Source organism: Osmerus eperlanus, chromosome 10 (genome assembly GCF_963692335.1).
Source record: "Osmerus eperlanus chromosome 10, fOsmEpe2.1, whole genome shotgun sequence".
Taxonomy (NCBI): domain Eukaryota; kingdom Metazoa; phylum Chordata; class Actinopteri; order Osmeriformes; family Osmeridae; genus Osmerus; species Osmerus eperlanus.
In genome coordinates, this window is record NC_085027.1 from 16,880,917 (window position 1) to 16,905,995 (window position 25,079).

General features: G+C 46.9%; 2 protein-coding genes across 3 annotated transcripts in view; one reads left to right on the top strand and one right to left on the bottom strand.

Moving 5' to 3' along the window:
* Positions 1-25,079, bottom strand: part of ankrd11 (ankyrin repeat domain 11) — a 96,393-nt gene that overhangs the window by 56,139 nt on the left and 15,175 nt on the right. For both annotated transcript variants that reach the window (XM_062470755.1, XM_062470756.1), the window contains exon 2: positions 13,801-13,893. The gene's annotated coding sequence lies outside the window, so the exon portion shown is untranslated. The remainder of the gene's footprint in view (positions 1-13,800; positions 13,894-25,079) is intronic.
* The window catches only part of cbfa2t3 (CBFA2/RUNX1 partner transcriptional co-repressor 3), a 212,842-nt gene that overhangs the window by 14,654 nt on the left and 173,109 nt on the right, over positions 1-25,079 (top strand). The gene's annotated exons all lie outside the window — the stretch shown is intronic.

Consider the following 25,079-nt stretch of genomic DNA (forward strand, 5'->3'; position numbering starts at 1 on the left):
ACATTCTTTCTGAAGCCACGGTAGTACCAAGTACCGGGTCTACCCAGTACCCATGCAGAGTCGGACGCTGACAAGCATAGTTGGCAAAAAGAATCTCTCCAGAAGTAGCCAGGGCTCTCTGAAAAGTCGCTGGATGCAATTTTTGTCACTAGGGAAAGTGGAAAAAGTTGCTAAATCTAAATAGTTAAATTGGCAACACTGGACATGCAGCTAATGCTGTAGGGTCTCCACTAAAAGTTGTCGACAAGATAAGCGGAAAAACCACGTATGGAAATACTTGGGTGTGAGGCATATGACAATGAGAACATCGTCGATCATGAGAAACCAATTTGCAAACATCACCGTTCATGTCCTTTATGGTTTGCAGCATACTGCAAATGCAATACCTAAACTGGGGCATACGAAAGGAGAGTGCACAACAGGGTTAACACATTTATGAAATGTGAAATTTGTGTTTTGAAGTTTGGGATGTATATTTACCATTGTTTCCCCTACCATTGTTTTGGAGGGGCGGCCCGCCCCGCCAAAACGACCTCCCGCCCCCCTAAAAGAATTACAAAATATATATAATTAGCCTATATATAAAAATGTTTAAATAAAACGGACGTGCAAGATAAAGCTGTTTTCACACAGGCAATTCGCTTCTTGCTTGTCGCCTCAAAACTGTTAAATTCATTTACGAACGTTTGCACAACATTGCCCTTGTTATTTACAACTGATTGCCTGTTGATGAGTAGACGAAATCCACTGGCAGCGACTACATTTGCGTGAATTCGCCTATTCGTCATCGCGAGTGGTGTGGTTCTGGGAATAGCATTTACTTCCGTGCATATACTGTGCTAGCCGTGTTATGCTAGCTACCGTATTTTACGGAAAATAAGCCGCGGCTTGTACTCCGATTTTACAGTTTTCTTGTGCTTTGTGCGGCTTATATTTCGAAGCGGCTTATAGTCCGGTTTTAGAACAAAAAAGTGGCTTCTCTCAAGATCTCTATTGGCCGTGCAGCTAATTTTATGCTCAACACTTGAACGCGGGCTTATTACTTGAAAGAGGAATTATTTACTGTTTTCTCAGTTACACTATCAGGGCTTGGAAATACAGTGACTTGCTAAAGTAGGCAAATGGCTAGTAGATCATAACATTTCATAATAATTTCAGTTAAACAAACAGCTGCAAACCAGGTGAAATGTTATAGGCTAGCTAGCAAAATAACGCTAGCATCGCTAACAACATTACTAATTCAACTTTGGTAGTCTAACCGAGCTCTTTGTAAGTTCGTTTTAGATATAATTGTATATGATAGTATGGACAATAAGACACGGACGCGGTCTCTTTTCATAACTTGTATTTTACCACTGCTCTTCTTGATATTGCCATTCGAACAGCCCTCACTGATTTCACGTAATGTTTTCAGCATCAAGCCTACGGCAACTCCCGAGGGACAAAACACCCTTGTCCGTTGTCATATAGAAAGGTCTGCTACAGTAGGCTATCCTCAGGATTTGCAAGCTAGCTAATCTTATAATATATCTAAATAATTTTGTAGACATAACAATGGATTCTGCCACTAAATGAGAGACTTGGATTTATTTCTGGACATACTATACACAACCGAAGTGTGTTACACAATGCTGTAAGATCGCCTATACTCGTGCATTGCTCTTGGTACCAAGAATGCCCTGCGGCAAGCTGAAAAGCTACTAAGTTAAGGGCATTAGCTTAGTTAAATAAGCATTGTTTGGAGTTCTATTGCTGTTTTCGTTCTGTTTTGATATGTGTAATGCTATGGTCTATAGTTTAAATAATTTGAGTGTTCACCCTGATTGGGAATGTTGTCTAGTTAGATCGCTATCCAAGCTGTCCGCAGCCATAGCATGAACGTGCAAGTGATCATTTGTCAGCATTGGGCCACGCAACGGTAACATTGTTTGCTTATAAAGTGCGGCTTGTACTCCAGTGCGGCTTATACTCTGATTTACAAACACAAAGTGCTCATTCTGGGAGGGTGCGGCTTATACACGATGCGGCTTATTTTCCGTAAAATACGGTAGTTTAGTTTTCACTGGCAACATACTGACGTTGCTCGTCCATAAGTGCCCTGATAAACACATATAATAGGGTTTGCTTCTCTTGCTAGGCTACCTGTTTGCGTTGATAGGTATCTCACACTGCCTTGCGAGGCCTTCCATTGAAAATGAATGGGAGGCAAAATTTAGGTCTACCACACCCCCCTGAGAAACTCCTGGGGGAAACAAGTGTAAGTTTTGTGCTTGTAGTGCGACCACAATGTAAAGACAGGCATGCAAACAAGTCAGGGGTGAAAAAGGTGAGAAGGATACGGCGAACCCCCAACCCTCTAGGGGGGTCTGGGGGCATGCTCCCCCGGAACAAAATGTATTACATTAACATTAGTTAAACGCATGAATCTGGTGCACTTTCAGAGCAAAATTAAGAGGCTAGATCTATGTATAATCTGTGCTCTTGTAAACATGTTCTTTTAACCATATACATTTTTTATATAGCATACATCATAAAAAACAATTAAACAAACGGGATTACCTGTGTTGAACTACTTTCAAAAGCAAGTCAAAAGCATCACTTACAACAAGCTAACACACACATCCAATAAACATCATTTTTTATATTGTATTAAAATTGTTTCTTAATACACAAAACCATGGAGGAACTCAACAACCGGATGTTGATCAAGTAAACATATCCTGTACAACACCTCTGCTATGAACTTTGCTGCGAAGCTATACATGTGCAATGAACTCCATGGGGACATGCATCTTCAACATTCAGTCGAGTCCTATCCAGTCATACTAAGTCTTAATGTACTGGAGGGTCGACTACTTTCTCTGAATGCTGCAGTTTGACGTAACAGTGTTATTTATGCATGCACAACCCTCTGGTGGAGCCCACAGGGGATAGAGAACCACAGCAGTGTTAGTGGACTATCTGTGTGTGTGTGTGTGTGTGTGTGTGTGTGTGTGCGTGTGTGTGTGCAAGCGCTCTGACTGGCCTCAGTCTGAACTCCCCTGAGCCTGTCTCCAGTCCCCTGAGAACAGAGCTGCAGCTACTGGCCCTCAGACAGCTTTCTACTAGGGCCGAGAGAGAGGAGGAGGAAGGAGGGACACTGACGTCAACAAGCAACGCCAGGCCCAGTCACCTGATTTAAGCCGGAGCCGTGTAGGACAGTGAACTACAGTCCTTCTTATAATGCTCGCCACATATCACAATACGGGAGAGAGATGGGGGGAGAGAGAGATGGGGGTGGGGGAGGGTCTTGCTATAAATCTAGCTGATGCAATCTAATAGAACATTGTATTAGCTGGGGCTGAGACTAAAGGCTGAGGGCTGCTGGGTAGGTAATGGAGTTCTAGCAGTCAGAGATAATACCACAACCCAGGGGAGAGGGGGAGAAGGAGATGGGGGGAGGGAGGGACGAAGAGAGAGAGAGAAAGAAAGAACTGTAGGAATATGAACAACTTCAGAAGTCTTGAATGGAACTTTAAAACAGAGGATCGAGCAGGGTAGCAAAACTGGAGGTTGGCCTCGGAGGTTAGCTCGTCCACGGCACCTTCGCCACACACACACACCTTCAAATACAGAGCATCACAAGAAAAAGGAAAAGAGAGAGGGAGAGAGAAAGATAGAAATTGACAGAGAAGGGGGGGAGCAACGCAAATGTGAAACGAAATATATGATAATTAGTGTGTTCTATTTTGGTCTTGAATCTATCCAGAGTGAGCCAGAGAGAGGGTGGTGAGTCACTCCTGAGTGGCTAGTGTTTTCCTGATAAACAGCAGAGGAGAGGAGGAGCTGGGTAAACTCTGTGCTCTGGGAGGTAACAGACATTTCAGAAGAAATAACACCAGCTGAGAGGGAAGTTGGGGACCAAATAGAGCCACAGATACGGAGCACTGCTGACGTGAGCCTCTAGTACTTCCAAGTTTGCCAGAATCACAAACATTTTGAGTTGTTAGACTCCATCATCATCATCATCATGCTTTCTTCCAACAAAACTGTATCTACATCTCAGACACACAACCACAAACATACAACCACACACAAATGCTATGCTATTCCGGCTGTTTGTAGTTCAAGAGGTTGCTGTGAGGCCCAGTGGAGCAGGTCCAGCCCAGCAAACACACCCCTAGCCCTGGTCCTGTTCCTGGCATGCAGCCCTCAGAGACAGCCTTCTGGTGGGGACTACCACCAACAAAGCCCCCTAACCCACAGATAGTGGACTGGATAAAATGTTTATCATGGTATAATTCGTAAGCACTGACTGTAACGGTATATATCACGATATATTAGTTATTCTTAAAATGTCATGACAATGCAATCCGCACCGCAGCGGCTAATCTACCACAATCGGACGGATTTGGATTGGGTAACTCTGTAACGCATGAGTAGAATTTTCCAACTTTTGCAGTGCTTTGCCACGGAAGAGCGACTTTAGCGTTCAACAGTAGCCTACATTTATGGGATCGCAAGAAAACTCTTAAATATTTGTAGTGAGTTAGCTATAAACAATTATTACATGGCTGAATACTCGATTCTGTTGGCCTACAATAAACATTTCACAATTCTAACCAACCTGGCATTTGATTTGTTAAAAGCGTTCTGGTAGATTGTTCCTATTCGCACACATGCATGGCTTTCAGGTGGTGAAAAAGATTGCTAGTGTTTCCATATTTGGCTAGCACAATTCAACGACACAACTTACAGAGTAGGCTACTGTTTGTTGGTTGATGTCGGATAACATGAAACCAAACCATTTCCAAACGACAGAAAAGGCCCCCTTTTTTATATCAATTCATCTTCGTCCGGCAAATCAACCCCACTGGCGTTATTTTCAGACATCATTAACGCTAGCTTACACTTGCCAACAAAAGCAGTTTACTCCAATGAATGTTTGCTTCCTCTGGAGTTGTGCTAGCTTGTTTGTTGACTTTCATTGGCTGGCACAATGCGTGCAGCATCCATGCTTAAATGTTTTTTTTAGTAAAAGATACAAATTTGAACTAGCCCACTAGGCTGTATCACTTGACTTATATTTTATACCAAACAGAAACACTTAATACATTTATTAATATATCGTGATATCCATGATATGGCAAACTCCATGTCATGGCCAAGCCATACCGGTATTCGCGTTCATACCGGTATACCGCCCACCCCTAACCCCCAGTCATTCCTCTCACTCATGCATTTTCTCATCTAAACGTCCTTGGTCAGAGAACTCTGGCTCACAGAAAGTGAGTTGAGGCCCGGCCTCTCAGGCAGGCAGAGCTGGAGGACGAGGAGAGGCTGGAGTGCGTACGGCTGTCACTGAGAGCTCCACCACAGGTCAGCAGAGCTGACCATAAGGGCATTGGGGAGAGCGGGAGAAGGAAAGTCATTTACCCAGCGAGTGACCAAAACAGAGTAGGGAAGAGTTGAGGGCAGCGTGACCCTGGCCTAACTGGCCTGGATCTCTTTTCAGATAAGCCAGGGGGTCAGGCCAGGGAATGCCTGGCGAACCCCACCCCCCGGACTATAGACCCCCAGCTTTGTGTCTGTCCCTGCTAACAATGAGGCCTGGCCCTGATGAACCACTCCCCTGACCATTCAGCCACCTCATAGGCCAGGGAGGGGGCAGGGCCACAGCAACCGTTTTTGTTACAAAGTCGGGACAGATGACATTATAGACTGTGGCTAACATTTCAAAAGGAGGGGAAGGGGGGAGGGAGCGAGAGGATAAGAAAGAGGAAGGGGATGAGATCATATCTGGATTAGCCAGCCTCAGAACCTGAATGAGGCAGGAGTGTTAAACCTGAAACCTTCCTAATGGAGAAATGTTTTTCTGCTTGTCTAAAGGTAGTAAATCAAGCTTGGTCATCAAGAGCTAAGATAAGTATTCATCCCTAGCTGCTACTTACTGCATGAACGCGGTCACTAAAACAGTTAAATATAAACCCGGCTTCTTACACACACACAGGTCACTAGCAAGCCTGCTTCCTCATCAATTAGCCTTCCACAGAGTTACTATTGACTACAGAGAGACACACCCCCTCCTCTACTATACAACGCTGGGCTCGGAAGGGAACGTTTCAGAAAGTTTACTCAGCAGCCATTGATTAGCTATTAACATTGGAGCTGCACCCCAGGGGCCAGATCTGCATGAGGAGCTAAATGCTAAACATGCTGGTTACACTGGCCTGAACACCCTCCATGCTGACCTCGTCTGAACACAGTACACACTAGTGTTGTCACAAAACCCTGTACTCCGGTACCAAGTCGGTACTCAAACAAACAAAACTATAGGATATCAGAATTTCGGAAATAACGCATAGTGTAAAATACATTTCACCAGAAGTCACTAGTGGCTAATAGTCGCTAGATTTGTCATAAAATGGCAACACTGGACAAGTAGTTAATGCTGTAGGGTCTCCACAGGTTGAAGTCGTCAACAAGAAAAGTGGAAGAGCCACGTATGGAAATACTTTGGGTGTGAGGCAGATGACAATGAGAACATCGATCATTATAAAACAATTTGCAAAAATTAACGTTCATGTCTTTTATGGTCTGCAGCATACTGCAAATGCAATACTGGGGCAAACGAAAGGCTTTTAATTTTTTTATAGCGATATCCGCCATTGTCCTCTCTTTTCTCCCTTCCATTCCAAACCGTGACCAATGCCAGTCACCCTTCTCTGCAGAACGCATTAGTCTATCGCACAAACTACTTGACTGAAATTTCAAAGGTATTGGTAACGACAACTGAAATGTTGGTACCGTGACAACACTAGTACACACTGGCCTGAACACGGTCCACACTGACCTGAACACGGTCCAGTTCAACAACACTTCTCCTCCATACAATCCCTTTCACCTAAAATGATTTTGAGAGGCAGGCTGACTGTCAGGGCTTGGCCTAGAGTAGTCGCAAAGACAATGGCCTTCCTGTGTCTGGCCCCAGACAAACTGGGCAGGAGGGTTAAGTCCAGGCAGACCCATCTGCTACCTCGTCTGTTCTCCTGGTTGGATTCTGGCTCGGGCCTCGCTCTGTCAGAGAGCACAGGCGAACACACTCACCGTGGCGTCACAATTTGCACACTAAGGGTTCAACAATAAGGGTGACCCAATAAACAAGGGCAGGTTCAAACGTGGGCCAGAAAACAAAGGCGCCAGGTTCACAGCGAAATTGGCAGTGAATTAAATTTCATGAAAAATGAATGACAACCATATTTCTTTCTGATTTCTAAAGGCCGTTGATACAAGTCAACCTAGCCGCAGCAGGCTAACAACCATGGAGCTGTCTGCCTTGACGATCAGCTGTTCTAGCAGGCTGAGAATGGGATGAGAGGGAAAGGAGAGGAGAAAGAAATGGCAAGAAAGAGAGGAGAGAGAGAGAAAGAGATCGGAGACAACGTGAGGATACAGCGGCTATTTCAAAACCAAGTTGTGCTCGTTATACAAGCCTGGGCCTAGCCTCGGTTCCAGCCAGTTGGACAGCTGAAAGGAATCAGCCTGAAACAGAGGGGGCACACACACCCATACGTTTAGAGGCAGAGCAATCTGCCTTTTACATGAATACATGTGCACACACAGACATACAAACGCTCCGCTGTCTCTGTGTGCCCACTTATTGAGGAACACCTGGATGTGGAGAAGTCCAGACCTGCCAATCCCTGCCTGTGTGTGTGTGTTCGTGCCCACTCCGCCTCAAGCCATAAATACCATACGCTTTTCACCCAAGCAAATACAGGGAAAGGTGCACACACACAGGCACACACAGAAAAAGAAACAAACAGCAAGCTACCAATTAATTAATTATGCAAACATTGATGTCTGTCAATCTCAATATAGATCAGAGGCACTCCAAATCTGAGGGATTCCATGAGAGCTTTTGCTGGGCTGAGCTAACAAGTTGCTGGGTGGACCTGCAAGGCTGGATAGTGACAAGTCATTACCCTGTGTTCGAGCAGAGAGCTTGGGGAAGGATATTGCTACATTTGCACCTCCAGCAGCAGACCAGGCCCTATTGCCTAGTGCATCATCAGAAGTAACAACAAACTGGTTAGCCTAACGGTGTGTGTGTGTTTCAGAGAGAAAGACAGTGGGGGTAGAGTGGCATGCAGACATACCAAGTGGTGAAGAACAAGGTCACACCATCCCAGGAGTGGTGTAGGCTTACTAGCAGAGAGGGCAGAGAGCAGAGCACAGAGACAGGAGGGAGAGAGAAGAGTGTGATCAGGGCTACTTAAAACCAAGGTCACATCTCTGTGGCTGGCTGGGGCTAGGAAAGGGGACAGCCAGAGGCGAGGCAGGGGAAAGATAGGGAATCATGGATAGCTACTACAAGACTGCAAAAAAGTGTATGTGTGTGTTTGCAGGGGGGGGGGGCATTAATCCATGTACAGTTAGGTCCATAAATATTTGGACATTGACACAATTTTCATCATTTTGGCTCTGTATACCACCACAATGGATTTGAAATGAAACAATCAAGATGTGCTTTAAGTGCAGACTTTCAGCTTTAATTTCAGGGTATTTACATCCGGTAAACGGTGTAGGAATTACAATACATTTTATATGTGGCCCCCCCCTTTTTAAGGGACCAAAAGTAATTGGACAATTGGCTGCTCAGCTGTTCCATGGCCAGGTGTATGTTATTCCCTCATGGGAGTTCGTTATTTCATTGACAAGGAGCAGATAAAAGGTCTAGAGTTCATTTCAAGTATGGTATTTGTGTTTGGAATCGGTTGCTGTCAACTCTCAATATGAAGTCCAAAGAGCTGTCACCATCAGTGAAGCAAGCCATCGTTAGGCTGAAAAATCAAAACAAACCTATCAGAGAGATAGCAAAAACATTAGGTGTGGCTCAATCAACTGTTTGGTACATTCTTAAAAAGAAAAAACGCACTGGTGAGCTCAGCAACACCAAAAGACCCGGAAGACCACGGAAAACAACTGTGGTGGATGACAGAAGAATTCTTTCCCTGGTGAAGAAAATCCCCTTCACAACAGTTGGCCAGATCAAGAACACTCTCCAGGAGGTAGGCGTATCTGTGTCAAAGTCAAAAATTAAGAGAAGACTTCACCAGAGTAAATACAGAGGGTTCACCACAAGATGTAAACCATTGGTGAGTCTCAAAAACAGGAAGACCAGATTAGAGTTTGCCAAAAAACATCTAAAAGAGCCTGTACAGTTCTGAAACAACATCCTATGGACAGATGAGACCAAGATCAACTTGTAACAGAATGATGGGAAGAGAAGAGTATGGAGAAGGGAAGGAACTGCTCATGATCCAAAGCATACCACCTCATCAGTGAAGCATGGTGGAGGTAGTGTTATGGCGTGGGCATGTATGGCTGCCAATGGAACTGGTTCCCTTGTATTTATCGATGATGTGACTGCTGACAAAAGCAGTAGGATGAATTCTGAAGTGTTTCTGGCAATATTATCTGCTCAGATTCAGCCAAATGCTTCAGAACTCATAGGACGGCGCTTCACAGTGCAGATGGACAATGACCCGAAGCATACTGCGAAAGCAACCAAAGAGTTTTTTAAGGCAAAGAAGTGGAATGTTCTGCAATGGCCAAGTCAATCACCTGACCTAAATCCAATTGAGCATGCATTTCCCTTGCTAAAGACAAAACTGAAGGGAAAATGCCCCAAGAACAAGCAGGAACTGAAGACAGTTGCAGTAGAGGCCTGGCAGAGCATCACCAGGGACGAAACCCAGCGTCTGGTGATGTCTATGGGTTCCAGACTTCAGGCTGTCATTGACTGCAAAGGATTTGCAACCAAGTATTAAAAGTGACAATTAGATTTATGATTATGTTAGTTTGTCCAATTATTTTTGGTCCCTTAAAAAGGGGGGGGGGGCACATATAAAATGTGTTGTAATTCCTACACCGTTCACCTGATTTGGATGTAAATACCCTGAAATTAAAGCTGAAAGTCTGCACTTAAAGCACATCTTGATTGTTTCATTCCAAAATGATGAAAATTGCGTCAATGTCCAAATATTTATGGACCTAACTGTACGTGCACAAAGCCAGGCAGAATCGAAATTACGGTCAGGATGGAAGGAGAGAAATCAGAAAGACGGACATTACTGCAGCCGTTGATTCCAGAATAGCCTAGCGGGGCATAAAAGCTGCTCTCAAGTCACTTTGAAGAACACCCCAGCTGTCTAGGACAGGCCCGTCTACAGATAACCACCCTGGGCATGATAACCCAGAAGCTCTTCTGACTGGCAGGGCAAAGGTTAGCCCTATCTGGGTCTCCCATAAAGCCAGTCTAGCAGCGAGCACCAGTCCATGTCCAACAGAGGGAGAGAGACTGAAGCTCTGCCCAAACATGGACCTAATGAGGCCTGCCGAGGTGTTCTATTGTGTGTGAGTTCAACCTAGTTTGTGGGTGAAAGAGTAACTGTCTGTCTTTCTGTCTTTGTGTATTTGTGAGCAAGTGTGTGTCTACACACAACATTAGCTCTCTAATCTCCAGCTTCACACAAACAGCCCAGTCATCATGATCCTGAGAGACTAGCAGAGAGAGAGAGGGAAAGTGAGAGGGTGAAAAAGAGAAAGAAAGAGATCTGGCAGCAGCCAGGGGAAAACCACAGTGTCATCGAGGGAAGGAGGAAGGGGACAGCAAGGAGAATAGCTGTTGTTTTTCGAAGGCCTCTTCTCTCTTTCTACTCGACATATACACATCTTCTTTTGCTAGATGGTTCTCTCACTCTCGTTCAGCCTCTGGTGTTGTTCTGTGTGTTCCTCTGCTGCAGCTATAATGTTGGCCTCCACATCTGATCAGATGTGGAGGCCAGAGGGCTGGGGACCCGGCCCTTGGGTGGGAACTTGGCTTAGAAAATGGACAGCTAAAACAAGTTTACAGCACACCCTATTCTAAAAGACATAAGCAAATATTACCACAGACACACAAACACACCCACCTGCCACCTTTTACAGACTGTCTGTCCACTAGAGCTGGGCTCTCTGATAAATTAATTTGAATATACCTTTTAGGACAATGTTTAAAAATGAAAATGTATTTTCACCTCAACTTGGTTGGAACCTCCACTGCTTCCCTGAGCTCCTGTAGTTCATGGGAAGCACGGACATTCACATATGCAGCGGGGCATGGATTCTATGCTCTACAACTCTGTACTGGTATCAGTTCAACACTCTAAATGGGTGTTGACAAAGTTGGAAGCTACGTGCAGCTAGCTTTTTTGTTCTTTAGCTTAGCATCCTTGTTTGCATTGTTTGTCTTACAATAAATGGACGAAGGCATGGTGATGGCTCTGATGGATCTAGCTGGTTACAGCATTTTTGTTCAAATCTCTTCATACAAAAGGCTTCAATCATACAGAGGCAGCAGTAGACTGACTAGTGTTCCTTGCAAAAAAATAAAAATAATTACAAGCACCTTATTTCTGATTTAGTTATTTAGCATTACAAAACCTTTTTTTCTTCAGGGGTCCAATCATTCTTTGCACAAGGCATCTTTTATCTGTATATACAACATTTTAGGTGTAGTTAGGTTGCCACTTTATTAATCCACACAGGGAAATTCATCTGTAAATTGATATTGCTCGGGAAAAATCGGAGGTTTTATTTTTAGGCCGTTTCAGCCATCCCCACTGTCCACCATCATGGCCCAATCCACTCAGATGGCTGAGCGGTTAGGGAGTCGGGCTATTAATCAGAAGGTTGCCGGCTCGATTCCCGGCCGTGCAAAATGACGTTGTGTCCTTGGGCAAGGCACTTTACCCTACTTGCCTTGGGGAGAATGTCCCTGTACTTACTGTAAGTCGCTCTGGATAAGAGCGTCTGCTAAATGACTAAATGTAAATGTAGCGTGTGTGTGTGTGAGGGAGTAGACCCTGACCACCTCATCTTCCTCTGGTAGACAGCAGCAGCCTATTCTTCAGCAGGCAGCAGAGCATCGCTTCATTAAAAACCAGACACTTCTGTCCTCCACTCCAGCTCTCACTGTATTCAATGATCTCCCCTGTTTTTCCATTCTCTCTCTCCCTCCATCTCTTTCCTAGCAGTAAGCAGAGCCTTGGAGCCAGGCCTGGTTGTCTCTGCTCTTCAGAGTAGCAGCAGGGCTGCTCCTCCTGCCTGCTCTCACACCTACCTGCCAGTCTCCTAAGCCACAGGCACTGGCAGGATCCAGCACATTTCCGAACACTGCTTCAATGGCACAACAGGCCCACATACAACCTTGGCTCTCCCTGCTGCAATGGTCTGTGTGTGTGTGTGTGTGTTTATTCTGGGACGTCACTTCAAAATATCAAATCATCAAGTGAAACATGTCATTACATGAGTCGTGCAGTCTACCCAGTGTCTATCCATATAGTAACTAGATGGCACAATAACAGCTCTGCTCCCTAACTCTCTATCTCTTTCCTCCTCCTTCCTTCCCATACTGCAGAGTTCACATTCCACAGCTGCTGTTAGACAGGACGGGAGTGCCCTGCCATTTTGCAGGGTAATGGTGGAGTTTCTCTGCTCCCCTGTCCCACCACAGAGCCATGCCTGTTCACAGCACACAGAGTCTTTCAACCGAGCGTTAGCATGTGGCTTGCCAGAGGGGGGAGGGACAGGGAGGGGGGCGGGGGGGTTCAGGGGAACAAAGCTCCTATAGTTGTCTCCGGCTAGGCTAACTAGCATGGGGGAGTTATGTAACATGACTGGCAGGACCCACTTGCCTGTTCGGAGCACTGTAGACTAATACCACAGAGGAATACCCGGCTTCCAAAAGGGGGAGAGGAAAAGACAGGGGGAAGAGAGAAAGGGGGGGGGGAGAGAGAGAGAGAGAGAGAGAACCATGCTGGTAATGAGCAGAGAAGCAGGTCAGAGAGAGTCTTTCATCTGTGGCTCCGTCCAACACAACATCTCTGCCGGACACAGCCCCAGCCCTCGACAGCCAGCCAGCACAACAATACTGCATAAACCCAAGAAGATAAAGAACAAGGCTGGTAGGGAGAAATAGCTGGGAGAGAGAGGGAGAAAGAAAGAATGAATGAAAGCAAAAAAGAGAAAAGTAAACCAGGCATATAGAAGATTTTCTGCTAACTCTGGATGAAATGGAGGATTTAGACGAGCGGTTAAAAATAAAATCTGATTCTGATTAGCTGAGCTTGGTGCCTGGAAACCATGTGACTGGCATCACGAGGGGGGAAAACACACATATACACACACACGAAATACAGTCTTGTGAAAAGTTTCCTCGCTCTCCAAAATAAGCAGATATGGTTGGAATGCACAGGTGTACATCAGCAACTCCTGTTGCTAAGGAGAGGTGAGGAGGAGGAGGGGAGACAGAATGGGAAAAGAAGAGGGCTACACACTGTGACCCACTTTTCCATCCCAGGGACACATTCTCACCAAACATGCAAGTTTTACACTCTTTACACACACAGAAAGACCCATACCACGCAACAAACTGTGCAGACACTACATAGCCTACCTATATCTACAAAAGGCCTCCGTAGCCGAAACACAGAAAGCCTTAAACAAAGGCCGAGCCTGGGCATGCTTTAAGCCCTGCTCTGCACGCATTCCAGCCTTGCAAACAGGGCTTTACAGCTGCCTGTTGGTACTAGCTTAGCTCATGTCACCGTTTGCTCTGCTCTGCCCTACCCTACCATGACACACACACACAGCCAACAATGCACAGATCCACTCGTTCTCTATGAGGTTGTTAACAGTAGGGGCTGAGTCTCTGTTCGGCTCAGCAGTATTGGCTCGCTCAAGAAAGGGGGCAGGGGTGCTGAGAGGAGAACCTACCGATTCCATGGCTGTGTAAGGAGGGACGGACAGGTTAGGTTAAAATCCAGCTGGAGAAGCAACCAGGGCTGCTGCAGCACTGTCCACCAGGTCCTGCAAAAACAGAAGAGACATGCAGGGGTTAGCGAACTTTACACTGGTGTTTCACACGACTGAAGCCTGGCTTAAAGGAGGGAGGCGGAGAGGGATGGGGGGGAGGATGGAATGGAGAGTGGAGGAAAGGAAGAACGTGTTCCTGTTTGAGGTTGTGTTTCTGTTTGAGGTTGTGTTTCTGTTTGAGGTTGTGTTTCTGTTTGAGGTTGTGTTTCTACTTCAGGTTCTGTTTCTGTTCTAGGCCAGGTGTGGCCAGGTCCAGGTCCATACAGAGAGCATGCAGCCATGTTCTCTCTGCTAGCAGGATGGCAGCCAGGGCTCCTCCCCTCCCTCACCCCCCACCACACAAACGCCAATTACTTTTGGTCCCTTAAAAAGGGGGGGGGGGGGGGGGGCACATATAAAATGTATTGTAATTCCTACACCGTTCACCTGATTTGGATGTAAATACCCTGAAATTAAAGCTGAAAGTCTGCACTTAAAGCACATCTTGATTGTTTAATTTCAAATCCATTGTGGTGGTATACAGAGCCAAAATGATGAAAATTGTGTCAATGTCCAAATATTTATGGACCTAACTGTACGTCCCCTTTCGCAGGCCTCCCTGTCCCTGTCCCTACCCCGTCCCCGAGTCTAAGGGGAAGGGCTTATCAGGATTTGGGGGGTAGTCAGAGGGGCTTTCCACTGGCCTATAGCTGTCCAACCCACGGTCACATTCCTGCATGTCTGTCATTTGTTCCATAACACTGGATCCCTAACACATGCACACACAAACTGACCACTGTGGCTATTGTGACACACACTGACCACTATGTTACAGACAGGGGCACTGGTGGCCTTCCCATCCAGCCTGCTGGGTGTCAGGACATGGGTACAAAAGAAGGACAGGCAGGCAGGCAGGCAGAAGTCATGGGCCTGCACATAACCACTGGTGTATTTCTACTGGAATCCAGGCTGGTGGGCAGACGCGGGGACTGCGTTGATGTTGTGGTGTGTGTGTGTGGGTGAGTGGGGGGGGGGTTACAGGTTTAGGAGGCACAGGACAGAGTCCATGGACTGATCTTTAGAAGAAACAGTGTGGGACAGAGAGAGGGTGGGACGGAGACACAGACAAAATCCCCCAACCACACGTTAAACTGTCCGTACACTAAGCAAGGATGGACCCTCGAAAACACGCACAGGGTCAGCTTCTGGTTGGTCAGAAGACCATGTACACCAGAAGAGATCACTGTAGGGCTTCGTTCAAATAAGCTATGCACAGGAATTGCCTTCCACCTTTATATCCCACAGATATAGGCCAAACCCTTGTGTTGCCTTTGGGTCATGTGACCCGAAGGCAGCACAAGGGTTAAAGGTTTTGTTGCGACAGGGTTAAACATTGTGTTGCGACAACTTTACCCAATACAAAAGCAAATAAAAAGCATTTTATTTTAACCTTCGCGATGTGAGGGGCCTGACACAGCCCGACGGTTAAAAGAAAATGCTTCGCTTTGTTTTTGTATGCGGTAAAGTTGTCGCAATCCGACGGTGGGTCACAATGACTGATGGGTCAGAATGACCCAAAGATAACACAAGGGTTAAACTGTTCAAAATGATTCAACAACCTTAACAAGCTGACCAATGGAAGTTCACCATTCGCCTTCATTAATGAGTGGAGCTGAGTGTTGAGGGCTTCCTCCCTCCTGGTGTAAACATCCCACTGCTACACTGCTGACCTTAAAAGGACAACTGAGAACCAGAGAAGGCCAACTCAGGCTTCGTTCGCTCTCTCAAGCTACACAAGCCCTCCTCTGGTTTCTGTGCCTGAAGGATGTACACTAGGGGTGTAACGATACACTCAGCTCACGATACGATACGTATCACAATACTGGGTGTACGATACAATACGCATCACGATATTTTGAACAACATTTTTTATGTAAAGTTCAATTAACAGATATTTTCCAAAACATTAAACATTTGCAATAATTTTCTTTGTTGTACATACAATTTAGTTCACTCAGTTCAAGCGATTTCTGTGAATGCACGCATGACGCAGGTGCAGAGTAGGTTGCGTACTGGTAGCTCAACCAATAGGATCAAACGGACGTCATATTGTAAAAATATTGCCATAACTCTACGATACATATTGTAAAAAATTTGTATTGCAATATATTGTTCGAAGATTTATTGTTATATTTATATTTAGTCATTTAGCAGACGCTCTTATCCAGAGCGACTTACAGTAAGTACTGGGACATTCCCCCGAGGCAAGTAGGGTGAAGTGCCTTGCCCGAGGACACAACGCCATTGGCCTGGCGGTGAATCAAACCGGCAACCTTCGGATTACTAGACCGATTCCCTAACCGCTCAGCCACCTGACTCCCTGTTACACCCCTAATGTATACAGTTCTTCATAGAGGGGTCTACCAAACTCATTCCCGTTAGACCTCAGTAAAGGAGCCAGGATAATTCTGAGGTATGCTAACAGCTGCTAGGCAGCTTTAGCTAAAAGGCACACTGGAGGACAATGATTGAGTACATCATCAAAACACAACACACCCTGGATGACCAGCACAGTCAACCAGACAGCCCTTTTCAACTGTCTGTTTGCAAACATTAGGACAGACCAACCAGGAAGTCCATTCTGGTCTAGGGAGTCAGGTGGCTGAGCGGTTAGGGAGTCGGGCCAGTAATCTGAAGGTTGCCAGTTCGATTCCCAGCCATGCCAAATTATGTTGTGTCCTTGGGCACTTCACCCTACTTGCCTCGGGGGAATGTCCCTGTACTTACTGTAAGTCGCTCTGGATAAGAGCGTCTGCTAAATGACTAAATGTAAATGGTCTCAGCAGAGCAGGATCAACACTACACAACACAGAGTTTTGGCAGAGACTGCAGGGCAGGATGTGACATGACTAGCCCCTTCATCTACTGAGGAGCGCCCACAGGCCTGGTGGACCGAACATACCGGGGAGGAAGACTCCCAGGACACTGACACAGTGCTGGCTGGAGGACCACACAGCCAGCCCTGCCGGACAGGGCTCCCCCCGGCCCTGGAAACAGCCTCTAGCCTGGGGGAGAGAGGGTGGAGTGGTCTCTGGGGGCAGCGGAGGGAGAGGCTGTAAACTTTGTTCTTTTAGTAGGTCAGATATCAGGGTGTCGCGCTGAGACAGCTCTGGATCCGGCCCACAGCGGCCCTGGAGGCTAGGTCCTTCAGTTCCTCCAAACCATTATCTCTTTCATACACACTCACTTTCACATGCCCTCCCTCCAGCACAAAGCACTAAATGTAAACAAATATACCCATTCATACTCTTTTAGCTGTGTCCATCATTGTTCTATGGGACAGGTTGGACAAGATTCATTGTCAGACAAAGCTGGTAAGACGAACATAACAAAAGAATGGTGCGAAGCAACACTAGTGTGTTTGTGTGTCTGCGTGTGTGTTTGGGTTGCATAAACCGACTTGTAACGGCAGCATTGTGGCTAATTAGGTTTTGACTCAGCATCACCAGAGATTGGGAAGGCAACACAGTAGTGCTGATGAATGCAACTCAGATCCAAAGCAGTCTGACTCTCAGGTGAGACAGAGAGGCTGGGCTTAGGGGGGCACACACACACAAACACGCACACACACCATGTCATTTGAGTGACTGGTGTTACACATAACCCTGCAGAGTTCAGACAAGACAGAGTCGGCTATATGATCCGACCACGTTGATAAAGGGGCAGAAATTTGAGTCAGACCCGACACAAAGGAGCTTAGAGCAAACATGAAGAGGTCAGAGGGGAGAGGTCAACCCCTGCCCTGGCCTGTTCCTCCCCTCCCCCCCTGCTTGACAGGAACCAGATCCAGTCAGCCAGGACAGGACAAAGGAGCAGCATTGACTCACTGGCCCAGAGCTGCAACATTCAAGCTTCGCCGCATCTTCATGAGTTGGAGCAGGCCTTTGTTCCAATGGAGAGGACTTCAACATCAACAGGCCTTGGGAAATAAGAGGAGAGAACACAACAAGCCTCCAAAGCCCTGCTAGAGCCTCAGTAGAGCCCACCAGCCCCCTCTCTGAGCAGCTGTGGAGCTAAGAGGCCAGCAAGGCAGCCAGAGAGCCAGGCTGGGGAGGTTCAGGCCAGGGAGAGCCAGGGCTTCTGAGTGGGAGCTGGGCTGCAGGTTTAGGATGTGTGCTTGTGTTGTTTCAGGCCAGCCTGGCCCATGGCTTAGTGTGAGTGGGCTGCCTTATGTGGGCCACCGGGTAGGCAGGGATTAAGGGAGAGACGGGGGGCTCTAATGCTGCCCTCAGGGCACATCCAGCTTTTCTTTCCCCCCCTTTACATTCTGCCCTCTTCTCTTTCCAACCCCTCCACCCCCTTCCTCTTTATCTATTTCATTTGATATTTCCCTCTCTTTCTCTAGATCTGTATCTCCGCACCATTTATGTTTGTCTTCTCCCCACACTCTCCCCATACTGGGTTCCAGCTTGTGCCCCTGCAGCCACCCCCTTCCCGCTCCCCAGGGGATCAGCTTACACCAACAACCTCCACGTTCCCAACTAGGCCTCTCTGCTTCTCAGAATGAAGGGGCAGAGATCCCATACACCCTGCACACACACACACGTCTCTCCCAGGTGTACAGAGCACCTGTCAATGTTGCTCGGGTCAGCCTATCACAGGACAGATCAGAGCCGGCGGGCGGGACACGGGCAGCGACCTTTCTGTGTGAATGCTGGCCTTGCAGACCACAGAGGAGAACAGGGAGCAGGGCCAAGCAGATAGGCAGGGCAGGCTTGAACACACAGGACAGGCATTAGGTAACAACACCACTCGCCGACTGCAGCTAAGACAGACCGACCGGCCCAGTCCTGAAAGAACAAGTAAACAACGCTGACCTACTCTAGCCAACAGCAGAGCAGAAGGACAGGACAGACAGACGGCTGTAGCGCGGTGTCCCTCTCCAGCAGCATCATTAAGCCCACCACTGGAGCGCCTGGTTGTCATATCCGACTGGGCCTAATGACAAGATGCAGCCATCCTGTGCTGTCTCTAAGCTGCCCCCCTCCAACCTACTCTTGGCTGGCTCTCTGGAGAGGAACTTGAAACTGGCTTCTCTAAGGAGGGAGGGGGAGGGCAGGGGGGGAGGGCAGGGGGGGAGGGCGTGTGTACGCGAGAGACACAGAGAGAGGGAGGATGGTGTATGTGAGCACACACAGACTCCTCAACAACATCTACATTATTGATCTAGCTGCTGCCAACCTTCTGCAGGGTGGGACCACAGCAAGCCTCTACACCTGCACCACAAGCAACGGAGGACAGGTCACACACACATGGCAGTGTTTCCCCTAGGTTTACAGCTTTGTTTAATAAAAGAGCAAGCTATGGACCTGTTTTATAGGAAAGGTAACCTTAAATGACTTATTTTGTGATCTGGCGCAATATAAAAAAATGCCCTCCTAACATAATGGTAGGGGAAACACTGCATGGGTGAGTGGATTATCGGTCCAACGGAACAGGCGAGGACGGGCATTGAAAAAACATTGATAAAGGGAGAGGAGGGGGTGGAATGGACAGCGGAGGACAGGGTGAAAGAGGGGAGGGGGAGGAGAGAGAGAGAGAGGGGGGACCCCTGTGAAAGGAAGCCGAGAGGCTGAGGCCGCCAGATGGTGAGGAGGGGAGGGTGCTGGTGGAAGGACAAACGTGTGAAATAAAAGGGGTGGCATTAAATGCGAGAGAAAGAGAGAGAGGGGACAGAGAACGAGAGTGAGAAGAGGGGAAAGATGGTGGAGAGAGGAGGCAGGCAGCAGTCGTGACACAGTTAGCAGCAGCTCTTGTTTGTACAGCTCAGCTCTCACACTCTCCAAACAGCCAGCCTTCTGCTGTTGTCAAGGAAACGGCTCTGCGGACTGCGAAAACCAAGACATTCAAACGCTGCTGCTGCAGCCGGGCCTAATCTAAATCGTGTGCTTCAGATGGGCGAGTGCGTGTGTGCTCCCTCCTGGACACACTGCATAATAACTGGCTACGGAGCAGGATACAAGGAGATATAGAGGCTTTGGGGACATATAGAGGCTACATGTGATGAGTATGCTGTGAAGGAGCATGTCAGTGTTTCCTGCATGATGCTGCTCATCAAGATGCTACGAGGTGTCCTGAAACAGGTGGACATAGGACCATAGCAGGAGGAATTGCCCTCCTCACACACACAGTCTCTGCCTGCTGATACTGTTATTATGGGCTGGAAATAACAGTGAAAATGAGATTGCCATTTAATAATGGCTCCATTTAAACATTAAAGACCGTCTAAATGTCACGCTGGCTGCAGACATGCGTGAGGACTACACCAGCACTCAGTGTGTGTGTGTGTGTCAGCCTTGTTTATGGCTGTTTATCAATACACATTTTTTTACGTTCTTGAGTTCTTGCGAACTCGTTTGACGTCATCTTACATTGCCCAAGTACGGTTCCAATCCAAAGAACACAAGTCACCAAGAACACCAAAAATACCCGGAAATGTTCTTGGTCCGCCCCTTTTTTTGAGGAACGCATCTGATTTCCCAGAAGGCATTGCAAAAACACACGCATCTCAAATCGTTCTCTGTCCTCGCGGTCTTGCAAGACGCTTGGGCAAGAACGTTCTTCTCAAGTAAGCAAGTATGTTCTTAGCGTTCTTCAGTTTGATAAAACAGCCTATGATTGACCGACTGACACACACACACGGTGGCTCCACACCTAATGCTGTCTACCACACACACACGCTGGGAAAGCAGATAGTGGGTAGGGCTGTCACGATAAGTAATTTTTGTTGTGTGATATATCGCAGCAAAATTTATTGCGATAAACGATATTATTGTAATTTTCAGACCATTTTATGCCACTGATTACATAATGACAGGGCTGGGGTATGTATCTGGACTCTCTTTTACTTTATTGTACAAGGATGGAATGGCAGTTTGGGAGATGTAGTTTGCAGCATATTTTTAAATGCTGGTTTTTCGACACTCCACTACACTATATAGCGAGTTACGTTATCTGTGAGTGTGCGCCATTTCGCGCTATCACGTTTATATTTGCACTGTTGAGAAAAGGCATCTGAAACAGATAACTGTCTGGAAGACCCCATTCCAGCTCCAGCTGCAGTTCTTGTTCTCAGGTTAAAAAACTGGATGGGATGGTTGTGTTTTAGTTGAGATTGAAGGTTAGTTGTGTTGCCTCTTTTCGTTGCCACTGTTTTTAAACAAAGTTGACATACCGACTCGTTCAAGTTAATTGGCTCTCCTCTCTCATTCGGCTTAAAGCCAAAATGTTCCCACACCGGAGCTGAAGATTGCGGCTTTGAAACCAAGTCCATTTGGACTTATTCTTCCTAACTGGCTGTAGATGTCACGAAACAGTACACTTCATAACACAGTGGGTTCACGCCTTCTCTTCATCTGTCGGTTTCCGCTCTGTGTGTGCGGAGACGCTGCCTGAGTCCCGCCTCCTCTTTCGACAAAGAAGGAGACAAGATGATAGAGGCAGCGTGATCGACTAAAATGTGGGTGAATGTCATATATCGCAGCACCAGATACACAGATAACCACTTCTAACAGAGTCTACTCTTACTCAATCGGCCAGCTATCCCACACAATGGCCAATTATCTATAGTATGAAGGTCGAACCTGCCTTTCTCCAGTGCAGCAGCTCTATCACCATGGAGATGTCAGTCTAGCTCTTCTCACCTATTCCTCCTGTGCAGATAGAATAGTGAATGACAGGCCGTTAGAATGCCATGATACCGACCTACACCCCTACCTCCCTGTCCACCTCCCAGCCTGCCTCTGTCTGTCTGTCTACCTACCTACCCTGCCTGTCTGTCTACTTATCTATAAACCTGCCTGTCTGTCTACCTCCACACAGCCCTGTCTGTGTATCTACAGACCTGCCTGTCTGTCTACCTACAGACCTGCTTGTCTGTCTACCTACTTCCTTGCCTATTGGTCTACTTAAAAAAGACAAATGTAAACTGTGTGTTGCCACTCTTCAGGTTAGTAGCAGTACTAGCACTGTGCTAAAACACGTTAAGAACAAGCCCCCCAGCTACCATGCCAGAGGATGGCTCGCAGCCAACTGAAGATTGCGCCGCTGCTAACCGAGGAGAGAAAGTGTTATTTGTGCCAGTCTGAGACCATCGCCCAGTTGGTGTGCAGAATGATTGAAAGAGCTAGTTTGGTATCTCTCTAGGACAGAGTTGACTAAAGGCATTGGAAAACACTTTGAGGATAAGGACGATGACCTCGTGGTCAATCTAGCCAGGGCAGCCAAGCCAGCAAGAAAAGTGTGGCAATAAACTTCAGCAAAGGCAACAGACAATATAAAAAGGCATGTACAAAACATTACTATTTCACCAAGTCTAAAGACAGCCCTTAATAAAAAGCATTTTTTTATTTATTTACCATTATCTAGTTAACGGTTAATGGGTGTCAGCATATCAAAAGCAAAATGTACCAACACTGACATCCCTCCATCGCTGCTTGTCTGTCTACCTTTCTGCCTGTCTGTCTACCTCTCTGCCTGGCTTAATAACAGCCCCCCCATCAGCAGTCCTCTCTCATGTTCACATCTCTCTGTATCCACCTCTCTGTTCCTGTCCTTCGGTCCAAACATCTCTCTAAGTCAGCAAAGGTTTAGCCATGATATTCTAATCACTGTGCAGGCAGAAGTAAAACGGACCAGCACACAGAGCACTGATTTCAGGGACGCCCTAAAGATGTTCTGACACACAGTAGCAGACAGATAGTCCACTTCTCCATAGCTCTAGCAAGGGCACGGCATCACTACGCAGTTAAGTATCACAGTGTTTCACTCGGCACTTCTGAGCAGGAACACAACACACTAGGGGTGGAACGGTACATGTATTCGTACCGAACCGTGCGGTATGGGCGTCACGGTTCGGTGCATGTGATGTCTCTTACTGACATCACTGCACGTCACTGGTTGTGGGGTATGTGACTGGAAATACATCGAACATGCTAACGCATATAACGCATATGGCGTGTGCTAAATTACTAAAAAATATCCGACGCCATCACCCAGGTGTGCCAATCACTGGAACGAGACAAAAACAGTTCAACTTCTCCCTACAGTGCTTAACCAGCCATTAGATACACATACAAATAGGGCCAAATAAATTACTGACGCAATCGGAATTTACATGTCATCTTCAATGCGCCGTATTCACTCGTAGAGGAACCTGGTTTGTTTTGCTTTTCCCTCCGTTGTACCAAACTCGTACCGAACCGTGATGTCTGAACCGTGGTATGAACCGAACCGTGACTTCAGTGTACCGTTCCACCCCTACAACACACACACAGCTTCACACACACAGCTCCATGCACACTTAAGATTCACACACCAGCAGGGCTGCAGGATTCTTCACTGGTGCATCGACACGGTCTGAGAATGCAGAGAGGAGAGAGGGAGGGGGGAAGAAAGAAGGGGGACTAGAGAGAGAGTGGGCGGTGGGGCAGTGGCAGAGAGAGAGAGACGATGGGGGAAGTAAGGGTAAAAGAGAGCAGAGGACTGAGAAAAAACCATGGAGAAAATAGGATAATAAGATAGATGCAAAGGCAGGAGGAGGAGAAGACGGAATATTTGGATAAAGGCTGCCACGCGCGCACGCACACCTGGCGTTTTCTACAGCCATCTTGTTTGTCATTCGCCGTTTCCATGGCAGCAGAGGCTTTCAACAATATGAGATTGAGCAGAAGGAAAGACACACACACACCAAATCAGAGCAAAATTTGCATTCCTAGTGCCTACAGAAAGCTAAAACAGGCAACAGAATCACATACACAAATACAATGACATGACAGAAATATTTATTCCTGCCCATATTTTAGATGTGCTTCATTCTGGTTCACCCAGGATAATGCTAGCGCCTGGGTAAGCCTGTGTTTGGAGCAGAGGTGTGTTAGCTGTGTTAATGTGCTTGGACTGGGTTTCCATTTCCATCCCACTGAGGGGCATGAGCTCCCTAGCCAGCCTCTCACAGAAACAGGAGCTGACCACCACAGATAACTGTTGCGTCTGTGTGTGTGTGTTGCAGAACAAAAAGCCATTACAGACCCTCTAGTCTTCTGCTGGGTCTGTATGTCACATTCTATTCACCCCCATCACGACAGAGGCTCATCCCCCCACCCCCTCCCGACCACCTCTCACCTCCTCCTCTTCCTGACCGTAAACGCCTCAGATTAGGCCATAAGCCTTTTTCAAACTGGCACTTGCTTTGTCAGGTAGTGAAATACACAACATAGAATCTGGATTTCATTTTCATTTTCTGGACTAGATGTGTCGGCCTTGCAGCATGCAGATTGCTGCCCACAGAGATCACACAAGCTTGCAGGCCTGGCTCTGCCCTCCTAGGTACTTCCGCTCAAAATGAAAATTACTAAATGAAAATGCTTCTGTACTGCGTCTGGGCTTGAGGTATATTGGTCAGATGTCTCTGGTAAACTTTTTACCGGTCCAATCAGCGAACAGAGGGAGTGGCTGAGAACGATGATGTTGATGTTGTGCGCTAGTTTGAGTTGTAGTTCCGTAATGGCGGCGGAGAAAGATGTGAGCGTAGCCATTTGGTCCGTTGTGGCAACGCTGCCGAATATCCAGAAGTTAAGAGCAAGAACAATCTTTGATCCCCACAGGGTTCGTTTGATTTTCCAGCTAGCTCCGTTAGTTGTGAAGGAGTTGGCTAAGGCGAACGCTAGCGATTTGTTATGGCAGATCCAGAGTGGCTCTGGGCAGACCAAATTCTACTCTCGTCAAGACGCACAACGCAATCGCATATATACTCAAATCTGTGAAACGTGTTAAAATGAAGCGGAAAATTGACTCCTTTTTTAAGAAGGGACGTTCAAGTGTAACCGAACCATCACTTGATGTCGATTCGCCATGTCAAACGGAGCCTGTGAGTGAGAATGACGAGCCTGAGACGGATTCGTCAGGGAAAACATGCAGAAAAAACGAGACGGACATATGAATTTTGACACCAGTGGCTCGAAGAATACCAGTGGTCATAGGTGCCATCACCAGCATATAAGTAGTATTGCCCATTGGTGATTTTAGACTTTTTAGGGGTTCTCAAGCACACCTAAATAAAATAAAAAATTAGGGCTGTCCCCACTCAGTCGACTAGTTGATTTTCTGGTCGATATGCTCTTGGTCGAAGATTTTTTTTGTCG